Genomic DNA, 12,044 nt, shown 5'->3' with positions numbered 1-12,044 from the left:
CTCTGCAACATCTGGCTTTTATCCTGTTCTGGTTTTATTGCAAGGCAACTTAACACAAAATAACTTTTGGTGGAGGTGGTAGCCCAGATGTATACTCGGTGAATGTCTGAACAGTTTAACACCATTAACACCCACATCGGTGTCAGTTTGATTCTTTAGTAGGTCTCATTTGTAGACTACGGCATACAGATGCCAAAAGTAAACAATACAGTTTCATCTGCCAATATGACCAATTCTCAAAGGGCGTGTAAGCTCAGTGCTGTGTTTAAGATTGCCATACAAGTAGTAGAAATCATTCAACGATTCATAGTTTTTAGTTTCTTCTGCTCAGGGTCAGAGAGGAGCTGGAGCCTTTTGCAAGTGACTTTTTACGTTTTCATGGTTTTTGTATACAGCACTCTTGTTTGTACTTTGTCGGTCTTGCGAATTTCTCTTTTTATAAATAAATCCTTTTTTGTCAAATTCCATTCTGAGTTCCTGATTAGCCTTTTTTGATTCCGTGTTCATATCAGATATATAGATATACTGGTATATAGATTAAAATTAAAAACTATTTGCAGGTTTTTAATTAACAACATACTTTTGTCAAAATAACGCTAAGGACCCAGCACATTTTACACCCCTAGTTCAGGTGTGGTTGAAATTAACCCGCTTTGAGGGGAGGGCCCTACTCATTCAAATGAGCGGCTGTATACTCCTCCCCATAGTCTGTTGGACCAATGGTGAATCCCACTTTTGTTATGATGACGTGGGGCAAATGAACTGACCTATCTATATTGCTTATCCTCATTTGCAATGCGGGTAAGCTGGAGCCTACTCCAGCTGACTGAACGACTGGTGAGGTACACCCTAGACTGGTCTCAGGGCAGGGCAACATCAGGGCAAGTGTCATCATAGCTCAAAAGGCATAACTGTCAATCCGGGGTGTACTGAATTTTACAAAAGTTGTCATTTGCCCCTAAATATCTGTATATAATCTTACAGATTAGTTTCGAATGGCTGCTGTCACATGATCAGAAAAAAAAGTAAATATGATGCAGATATTGTGATGGCTTGTGTGGGTGTGTTGTGCGCATACGTGAGGAAGAGCGCGGAGCCCTTGGCTCCCTCTGACGATCCGGGAGGCAACTCCGGCCTTGGGGAAGGCTCTCCCCTGCGTTTCCCAACTGCGGTTAGGTCACAAAAACAGGAACGCATAACACTTATAAAATTGACATTGGCCGTACACATTCGCGATGTATGGCGTACATGATTGAGAAGGCGTTTCCACCTGTACAAATTACGCCAAAAGCGTACAACTTGACAGGTTTGAAAAGGGGAAATTATCATTATTATACGAACTTATTTCCTCAATAAAAGTGTAGAAATCGTGGAACAAGGTATTTGTTTGTCTGTTCCACCAATTGTTACAGAGTACCATACTTCCTGGCTTTTGGAGGATCTTGTAAACATTGTGAATCGATAGATGAGCTTCATGTAGTTTCTGCATGTTATTGTGTGGTGTGGTGTTATAGTCTATCTATAGTCTATCAGCATTTTGGACCCTCGGTAATGCGCTTCGTCACAACACGAGCTGTGCAAGATAGACAGGAGGCATCCGCATGTATGACAGATAGTCCTCATGACTCTCGAGCTCTTGGAACAGTGTGTGATACTGTCCTGAATGAGAGTCATTACTGTTGATTACATGGAAATCCCCACCACTCTCTGCCACATCATTTTCTGAAGTTGGTGTCTCTATTAGCAAAGCCAGTATCACTGCATGACTCTCCTCAAATTCCAGTATTTGTCTGTAAAGTTCCAACTCTCTGTTGTTGCAGTACAGCCATCGTCTTCTGCACATGGTTCTCCAGACAGTGTGTATGCGCCAAAAGGCATCGTCTCACTGAATGAGAGTAAGACTGTGTCAAATGCTTTTAAGATGTCTTTGCTTTGCTTGAGGAGTGCTTTATTCCTTTTTTTGTGTTTTGTTATAAATTTCTTATTTTATCTTTTTAAATGTGGCAGCACTTTTTAATCTGAAGCCTAGACTGTCTTATCAGGGATATCCACATAAAAGAGTCAGCTGGACTAAATAGAGCAAACGAAAGTTTATATAGCGCTTACATTCCTTCAAGTAACATAAAAATCATTGGATCACTGTTAGCGGCTGGTCTAAGCCAAAATGCCTGGGCCAATTGTATTTCTTTTGTCCAATCCAACCCTGACCAATGACCACCCATAGAATCACTCACAGCAAGCTGTAAGTGAGGCTTTGTAGCATATTTTGTTTCCCCATGGTGTAAAATTCGGTGTTTATGGTTCAACTTTCATAATGCGCCACCCATACAAATAAAAAAAAGGCGCTGTTTGACTACTTTTTTAGTGTAAAATGTGCCATTAAGGTCGGTAATTTTAGATGGGCATATGATGAATTATAGGACCTCCCCACAAAAAAAGCACAGACTAAATGATTTGTATGACCAATCCTGTAAACCACAGCCTTTGTCAAAGCACTGCATGTTCATTGACCCACTAATCCACTGTGTTATCAGATGACGTGCAAAATATGAGACAAGTCATGATCATATTCGACACCCTTCAGTTTAGATAATGGATTATGAATTGTACAAAGAATGCCGCCGATACATTACATAAGTATGCTCTCCCATACCTGCCCGTTATAATTTCTGAGTATGTACATTTCCCTTACAGCAGATCGAGGCAAATGGAGGCTAGCATGAATATGCACAACTCCAAGGCCTTCAAATAGAAGCAATGTCACAATGAGTTATGGGTGTCTCTCTCAATTATATCGATAGGCATGAAGCCGTCCCATAGCAGTCATTTTCAATCTTGTTAATACACACATGGTATATATTATACACATAAATAATCAATGCCATAAACTTGACTAGGGAACTCATCTACCTTCACAATGCTCTTCTGTATCAAAAGACTCTGGCAAGAAACACAAGCTGGTGTTGCAGAAGGGGAAAAGATGGGAAAGGATTCCTGACAAATTGAAAAAAGCTGCAGCGTCTGGTCATGATTCTCAGGGAAAGACTTTTCTTTCTTTTATTGATCTGATATGCCTCCCCAAGGTTAAATAAGCATAACTACCCACTGACTTGAACACAATCAGTTTTCATGATGTAGGTCAACCTTTGATTTGATTGCATTTCAAAAAGTAAATAATGCAAATACGTAGAATCAACTATTTCCACACTCATATGGCCATTATTATCAAGCATTTGTTTATTGCACAGGCAACAAGATGAACATGTTAATATTATTAACTGCGCAGCTGGCCATTTCACTAAAAAGTCGCGGTCCATTTATCGCCTTCCGCCTGCAGTCGGGGAACCCTTCCGCCGTACGTTTATCCGCCATTTTGTCCGGCCGGAACAAATAATCGCTTATCATCATTTTAAACGGGCTTCCGTTCGCGTTGCCGTCTGCAAACTTCGACCAACTTCCACTCACAGCTTTGAGTGTACTGCGCTGACATGAATGATGACGCAATATGTTTTTTGTATTTATTGCATTATAACACAAGACTTATGCAATAAAACACAATAGTATTGCGTCATATGGCAATCTTACATCTTCGAGTGATGTCCCTTGGCTGCCTAACAAAAGTAGCAGTAATGTACTTTATTTTGTTTTATTTTTTATTTAGTAACTCAGAACATACAAACACAACAGCCAAGGGGGTGTCAAACAGAGGTAAAGAAATATATTACAGAAATATATTATAAAGCGCGACGTCATCAGCAGGCGCGCAGGCCACCGGAGGACCCTGATCTTGCAACCCGATCACATCTGGTACCCACACCGGCTCCCTAGTCTGGTGACCGACCGTGGTTGTGTTGGCAGCTAAATGCTATCCTGGGTGACACTTAAACAGTTGTAAATAATTCAATCCACTCACGATACTCCCAGCCGGTAAGTGGATGGGAATAGGAAATTAGCCAGCTAATCAACTTTACATAACATTTATGAATTATGAAACCTCTACCGCAGTGTCATGAATGGACGCTTTTTTTTTCTTTTTTTGTGTGCAGACAGAATGTAAGAACGAAAGCGCTTTAAAAGGACGAGGACGGATGGGGTCGCAGGATGATTATTTTTATGAATAAGGACGGAGGGAGGATGGCGGAAGGGTGCCCAGGTCGCGGACGTAGGACGGTCCAGCAAAATAGGGTAAAGTGCCCATCTCTGCTTTCAAGTGTGGTTATATTACTGTATTTAACTACTGAAGGAGGTGGGGATAATGCATTTTGTTTTAGAAAATACTGGTGAATAATTGCATGTTTAATCTTCTTGATCCAGTATTTGCAGAAAAACAGTTTGTGAGGTTCTGAGAATGATGAATCCCTGAAAAGGAACGTAATGTATATAACCCCCCCGCCGTCCCGCCCTCCCCCCACCCCCATGTGTAATATTTATCATTTTCATTTCATTTGAGCGCAAGTGCTGACACCCTTGATATGATTTTGCATCCCCTAACTTACCTTCCCATACCATCCATCCATCCATTATCCTAACCGCTTATCCTCACAAATGTATTTTTCCCATTCTAGTGACATTTATTTAGGAAACCACGATGTCCATGGAATAAATGAATGGCCTCCACAGACGGAGATTTAACTAAATATGTAGTGAGCAAATTTTGAACCCTATAATAACAAAGGAAGGCAGTAACTGGAAACCAAAATGTTCCCGTCCTGACAACATTTTTCGGAATACCCGTAGTCATTCCACTAAGTTATTCCTCAAAATGATGTCAAAGTGATGACTGGCTTTTTACCATCAGGGCTTTTCTTTTGATGAGTTGACCAAAAATGAAAGCTTCAGAAAGCTCTTATGTTTTCACTTGTTTCTAAATCAGTACCACTACAAGTCCCAAACAATTAGACCTAACATTGTGCTTCCCAGTGATACAATTGCCATTTGACCAACGAATAATGCTTAAGAATGACAAAGCTTTGTGAGCTAGGCACAAACATCTGAATGTGTTAAAGGAATTTTAGTGGTGGTTCTGTTCCTTGCTTGCAGTTTGTTCACTTTCAACAACTATCATACTCTTTACATACTAATATTGATGGTAATGTTATCTTATTGTGTGTTTTTCCCATCATACAAAAAATGGCCACTCAATCTTCTATTTGCTTATATTACAATCACACGCTTTTTACATTTCATTTTACTGTGAAGTAAAGTAGTATAGTAGTAAAGTCGTATAGTTTTCAGGGAAATGTCTATGATGCTACACATTGGTATTCAGCCAAAATAACTTTTGAAACACTGACATCAGAATAACTAATCAACACTCTCACTATCACTCAGACGCCCATGGCCTTCTACAAAACACAAACGACATGGTCAGTGGTCACTGTCAGCATATGTAGGCTACTGTAGCTACAAATTAGTCTAAAACACACAAAATTGATAATCATTTCAATTATTTTGTGGTCCTGTTTAATTTGTCTTCAGATATTTTGTTTTACCTTCTTTGCATCGGTAATTAGTAATTGCCAACATTAATAATAAAATGGGGAAAGCAGTATAGAAAAAGCCAATACCTTCACCCCATCCCCATTTTTGATTTTGCCTATCCTGTTAAAGCACCTCCCTATCTATATAATACACTCTGGACAGACCATCCTCACAGGTCTCACACAGAGATGACAATTCAAAGTAACATTCTCAACATAGGAACATTTCCTCAATTAACAAGACATGTTTTTACACCGAGGTAAGAAGCTGAAAATGCCAGGAGAAACTCCATGCAAACACATGCAAAGTAGAACATTCAAATCTTACACAGATAGGCCCAAGTCAACACCCATTATTTTATGTTCTGGAAGGGAACGTACGTATATGTATGAATGCATGTAATATGGTCATGATTGCTATTACTTACAAAGAACAGAATCTTCTACACACAACCAACCAAAAACACTTCTGTCATATTATGGCCTTATAACAAATAATGCGCATTTTTGTATTGTCACTGTCTATATACACATAGACATTTTTACATTATGTTGCAGTAGAAAATGTAATGAGCTGAGGGTGTACTCTGATGGTAAAATCCAGCATGGGGTGATTTCAGCTCACACGGGAAGGGGAGGGGAGGGATTTATTTCAATCAAATAGAGAGGAGAGAAAGACTGGAGCTGAGATGCTGCTACTCCGCACGTAGACCACAAGGGAAGGGGAGAGGGAGGAGGAAGGGGGATATCAGCCTGGGCTCTGGTTGGCAGAGCTATGGTGGGGTGAAGTCTCGCGTCGTCTGCTGGCTCACAGCTACAGCAGCAGCTCACGTCACAGGAGAGCATGAATAGTCATTTTCTATACTGCTTATCGTCATTAGGGTCGCGGGTGAGCTCAAGCCTATCCCAGCTTACTTTGGGAAAAAGATGGTGTACAGCCTGAGCTGGTCGCCAGCCAATCACAGAGCACATATAGAGAGACAACCATTCACACTCGCATTCATGGCTATGGGAAATTTTGAGTCTTCAGTGACCTTAACAACCATGTTTTGGGAATGTGGGAGGAAGCTACCGATACTGGAGAAAATCCATACAAGCACGGGGAGAGCATGCAAACTCCAGGCAGCAACGCCAGAGTTGAGATTCTAATCCCGAACTTCAGAACACTAAAGCAGACACGCTAAGCACTCAATCACCGTTCTGCCTATTGTGGAATATCGCTGGCGTCGGGCCAAAAGCTTGCACTTCCAAAAATAGTCACTTTTCAGCAGGCCCCAAAAATTGCAAGTTTGTTCAACCATTAGCATTGCATTGTGAAAGAGAGCAAGCCATTTTCAACACTTTAGATTGGTCAATAATGTGTAAAAATAACACCCACGCGTGTGGACTGACCAATAGTATCAATAGTATAGATTTTTGAAAAAATATTAAATGTGACATATGAGGTTTTGTCCTAATGCCAGCGATATGTTGAATGTATACAGTATTTATTAGTGGCTTCTTCAGCTGAACCGGACTGGAATTTGTGGTATAATGAAAAAAAGGCAGGGTGGTGTAGGAAAATGTTTTTTTTCTGATAATGGACAAAGCTTTCACAGCAAAGTGCAAATAATGAATTAACCTTACATTGTCGCTGAGTCAGAAGTGGAGAGTTCTGTTTCCTCTCAGTATTTACTGTAACTTAAAGCATGCTTGGAAAAATGTTGCTCTAGAGCAGTGTTTTTCAAATTGTGTTTTTCAAATCATCTAATTTGTGTGCCTGTGCGGTCTAGCGCCTGGCAGCATAATCATGTCTTTACAACATTGTAGTACTCTTCCTTACCAGCAGGTGGCAGCAGCAGCAGGTAGCCAATTGTCTTTGTTTAGAGACAAGCGAATTAGTGACGCATGTTTATCCAAATAGGCCCATGTTTCACACTGAGTAAGTATCAATATGAAACATAAAATACTTTTTGCTTTGTGTTTATTTCATTCCTATTCAAGACGTTATAACATAACGTCATTCTTCAATGCTAGACAATGCTTATATAAACAATATAACACTTGTTAAAGTAATCTTTTTTTTCTCACAATTTTAGCTGCTGGTGTGCCGCGGGATTTTTTCAATGAAATAAATGTGCCTTGACTCAAAAAAGTTTGAAAAACACTGCTCTAGAGCACAATTAGACTTCATTTTGGCTGCGATGTGATTGATAAGGACTCAGGGATAAGAAATTAACCATGTATTCAGGATAGCTGCCTGTACTAAAACAAGTTCATCAGGGTGCAGATTATCCAAAACATCACCAATGCAATATATAACTGAGGTAAATCTATTCTTACTGCCACCATGACATTCAAATCAGCTTGGCTGCGTTTTTCACGGTCGCTTCAAGTGAAATGTCACAGCTTCTCATGTGACAAAAATTCTTCTCATTGTTTCTATAACCCAACCTCTTTCATTTAAATATCAAAGACCACAACCAGACCACGTCACCAAAACAATTTAAGCCCATGTCTGTTGACCTCAAATGACTGCTGGTGTATGGGTGGTGAGAGGAACAATACAGTTAGCTTTGAAAAAGACAGAAATTCTGGGTTTGGCCAACCTGGTAGCTAAATGATATTAATACTGCGTACTGTTTGTTACATTACTAATTTTGACACAGCATCTGACAAACAGCATCTGTGCTAGTGAAAGTTTAGTCGGAATCACTGACGGATGCCCGTTTAAAATTAGAGGCGAACTGGCCTATAGTTTTTACTAATATCCCCCCCCACACACCGGAAAAAAAGGCTAATGACAGACGACAGAACGGTAGCCTACCCATGCTGTTGATGGATGACGAATAACGAACACTCAATTTGTAGTAAAATTCCCAACTCTGATGCAAAGATGCATGTTCGTGTGTGAAAGGGTGTGGGGGGTTAAAGCTAATCGCAAAGGTTGCCTTCCAAAGCTTACCGTAATTTGTTCTGTTTTTCCATTTCACTAGTTATAACAAACACTTGCCGTGTGAAAAGGTTTGAAAACCTATGAAGCTAGCGAACCTAACTAAATCTATCTATCTATCTATCTATCTATCTATCTATCTATCTATCTATCTATCTATCTATCTATCTATCTATCTATCTATCTATCTATCTATCTATCTATCTATCTATCTATCTATCTATCTATAGCTTGGTGGACAAGTGGTTAGCATGTCTACCTCACAGTTTGGATTGAAATTCGGGTGCTTTAGCTTTTTGCCACTTTCCAAAACCATGTAGTGCGTATGAAATGTTCATAAAACAAAAAAGACCACACAAATCATCATAGGTATGTATCGAATTGATACTCATTTTTTTGTGGAATGCTGGAAGACATTTTGACAATCATTCTAGATATCGTATTACTTTGTTTGTTCTGACTTTTTGCGGAGGTGTGCACTCTTTTACAATCAGCTATGATACTTGATACAAATATTAGTTTTATGTAGAAATGTTATCGGTTATCTTTGTCTGAGGATATTCTTGTGCACCACTGATAACATTGATCATATTGGTCATCCATCCATTCTCTTTAGCACTTATCCTCTCCAGGGTTGTGGGTGTGCTGCAGCCTATCCCAGCAGTTTTTTGGGCGAGCGGCAGGGTAGACCCTGAACTGGTCGCGGGCCAAGCCCAGGGCACAAAGAGATAAACAAGCACTCACATTCATACCTACGGGCATAGGGAGATCAAACTCTACACAGCAAGGCCAGAGCCTGGATTTCGACCCATGACCCCTGAACTGTGAGGGTGATGTGCTAATCAGTCACCCACCGTGTCTTTCTGATCATAATGTGTTGATCAAAATATTCGTTCAAAAACTAATTGATCTTGTACTTATTTTCTTGTACTTATTCCATGCATTTTTCACATCTGTCCCTCAAGACAGGTTATGACTATTAGATATGCTACGACAACAAACTACCACTTGTGTTAGTAATCATGACAATAATGCTACTTAGCAACAATGACATCTGAACATTAAACAATATTACTGGTCCAATGAAAAAAAAAAAAACAACTGCCAGAGAACATGACCCGGAACTTGGCAACACAGCCATCTGGATTTTGATTAGAACTTTTAAAACTAACAGCATGTCACTGAATAGAATTAAGCCTCTCTTCTCTTTCTACCTTTGAAGGTAAACTCATGGATTAAAAAAAAAAAAAAAAAATCTCATAAATCTCCCCCAATTCGTCTCACCTCCCAAGGCTTCACCACCCCTTAAAACAACAGATCTATGTGGGCGTCTTAATCAGTATCAGATGCAGATTTTTTTCTTCAGGCTGTTCTCCTGTTGTTTCCTACTAACAAATGATGCCGCCAATCCTGTCTCAATTTTTGGAGTCCAGCATTCAGTACTTAGTTTTGATTTGCAGTCAGATACAAGTACTGTAGCATTTCCAAATGCCTTTTCAAATTTTAGATGTTATTTAACAGGACAGAAGTAAGACAGGTAGTGCTACTGTTGTATGGTGGAAGTAGCTCTGCAGTGCCAGTCTATCCTGACAAGGATTTGAGCAGACATGAGAGGACAGTCCAAAAAGATAAAGGAATCACAAGAGTTGTGTGTAGCAATCAGAGAGTGACCCAGCACTAAGTGACTAAATCCCATAGCTGCGGTCTAGGGGAGACATGCTTGTGACTCAACATTGTAGTTTTTTGCCTCACTTCACTAATCCCCCCCACAACTCTGACCACAACCAGCACTCGCTGTATTAAGCTGGCATTTATAAACTGTACGCAAGCCAATATTAGCTAGCCACAGCTGTTGGATTGGTAACAAGACCTGTTTGTAATAGTGTACTATTCATCCACCAATTGTCTATACCACTTTTCATCATTCGGGTTGTGAATGTGCTGGGGCCTATCCCAGATGACTGAGCGAGAGGTGGGGTACACCCAGAATCAACCAATTGCATAGTATTACTATAACCCTTGGTCGCTGATGGTCTTGTGGTACACACGCCTGAGTTGTGTGCGGGCAGCATGGGATCGGTTCCCACTCAGTGATGGTGTCTGTGTGTGCCCTGCGAGTCCGACTGGCTGGCGACCAGTTCAGGGTGTAGTCCGCCTTTTGCCCATAGTCAGCTGGGATTGGCTCCAACTGACTCCCCGCGACCCTGTACAGGATAAGCGGTTTGGAAGATGACATGACATGACTATAACCCTAAACCCGTTTGAAGGTTTATTTTTGGGTATGTTCAATCAAATAAAAATGAAAAAGATGTGATAAAGGGTACCTAACGTTGCATCAATTGTTAGCAAAGGAAGAATGGGAATGTTTTTGTTTTGTTTTTCTAGAGCTGGATAGCTTAAGCTATCACATCAGTGGGAGTGTGCATGGCAAATAATTGACACATCGTTGGTCATACCTTCTGTCTCTGAAAGGTTGTTCTTCCAAGAAAAGCTAACTCCCCTAGCAGTATCATTTCTCACTGCAGGTCACATGCTGCACCAACGAAAGAGTTGTCACTGCCACTTACAGAAGTTATGTTGTAAATACAAATTTTCAACTCAACATTATCTCAACAATATTGCAACTAAACAAACATACTTTTATTGTATTTTTCCCTTTTCCCCCACATTCATACACTTAAAAAAAAAAGCTTTGGTCACAAACGATGAAATCACTGTGCGTGCCACAATCTCATTCACACACTGTGCTGCAAATTATTCTGGATATTGGATTTATGATGAATATACATGTGAGTTTGAATTCAATTTTTAAAAAATAAAAATACCATTGAAGCTTCGAATGAATGTGCTTAAAAGGAGAACAATGAACGGTGTGGCCATCCTATCCTTTTGAGAACATGTGGAATATCCTTTAAAATAATGTCTCTGAGATTAGATGGCAGTATAACTCCAAACACTTTAGGAGGCAATGGACTTCAAGTTCTTTGGAGGAGAGAGTTGTTAATGTCATGTTGAAGAGGGGCTCCTACTGTATGTCAACACGTTACTTTATTGGAAATATATTTTGAGTCAAAACAGTATTTGTTTTGTTTTTAATATCCCTATGTAATGACACGCATATGAATGAAGATGTTTTTTTCAGAGTTCTCAAACTAATTTGTGTGTTAATGGTCTAGCTAGCATATCTGGAGTAAAAGGCTGAGGTATTTGCAGTGAATTTTTTCTTGAGTTCTGTCACAATGCAACCTTGTTATGGTCAGGTGTGTGATAAGCCTTCAAAGCCACAGACATGGTGATAAGCAGGAATTGATGGCATATCTCATCTGCTCCTCTTTACCTGCAACAACATGCCCTGAACCTACACAGATATTTGTGTCATAATTGGTTGCATGACAAAATCCAATTCAACTTTGAGTATATACAAGTATACTATTGCTACAAATTTTTCCAGTGTGGGAGCAATGCTATTAAGTATTTTCAGCATTCATTGGAATGCTGTCATTCCAAAATGCAGAATGATCCACAATCTTTTTAGATTTGCGGAACATGTATTTAATATAGTTCACGGACTCTTTTAGAGCCCAAAGAACCACTAAATTGTTGGAAGTTTAGGGACCCATTTGTGCCACTTC

Source organism: Filicampus tigris, chromosome 8 (genome assembly GCF_054856515.1).
Source record: "Filicampus tigris isolate MCC_2025a chromosome 8, RoL_Ftig_1.0, whole genome shotgun sequence".
Classification (NCBI taxonomy): Eukaryota; Metazoa; Chordata; class Actinopteri; order Syngnathiformes; family Syngnathidae; genus Filicampus; species Filicampus tigris.
This window is presented reverse-complemented; position numbering follows the sequence as displayed.